At 40.3% G+C, this 538-nt stretch overlaps 1 protein-coding gene across 1 annotated transcript in view; it reads left to right on the top strand.

The window, feature by feature from the left end:
* Positions 1 to 538, top strand: part of fam50a (family with sequence similarity 50 member A) — a gene marked incomplete in the record, with an annotated part of 22,115 nt that overhangs the window by 1,128 nt on the left and 20,449 nt on the right.

The following is a 538-nucleotide window of genomic DNA, read 5'->3' as shown; positions in this document are numbered from 1 at the left end:
CACTAACATCTGCTCTCTGCTGTGTTTATGTCACTGAGCAGAAAGCTAGCGTTAGCATTAGCGCTGTAGATTCTAGCTGGGCTTTTATCCTCAACGGTGACGCCACGGATTAAGAAAATTATGTGCAAACTCACTTACACTTCTTACAAGGGGAGTGCGACCGACGATAAGATTAAGCCTTTTACAGTAGCTAGCAAAAGCTATGCAAAGAGCTAGCAAAACAATGCAGCACCGTGCATCTTGACTGGACATTTTACGTGTTTCCTACATGAATTCCCATCAGTTTTTGTGCAGGTTGAACGTTAATACATGCGATTAACATCCGCTATGTTTAAAAACACGAAACATTAATAAAAACATACATTAAAGAACCAAACTAGCATGTCTGTCACGGTTTGCTAGCACCCACTTTAGCCTAAACTTTAGCACACAGTTCAAAGTTCTCAGCCATATTTCTCTCTATTAAAATGCGATTCCTGTCCTGTGATGATTCCTCTCCATCGGATTATTTTGTTGTCAAGGTTTTTGAAGTCGATTG

Source organism: Oryzias melastigma, linkage group LG7 (genome assembly GCF_002922805.2).
Source record: "Oryzias melastigma strain HK-1 linkage group LG7, ASM292280v2, whole genome shotgun sequence".
Lineage (NCBI taxonomy): Eukaryota > Metazoa > Chordata > Actinopteri > Beloniformes > Adrianichthyidae > Oryzias > Oryzias melastigma.
This window is presented reverse-complemented; position numbering and strand designations above follow the sequence as displayed.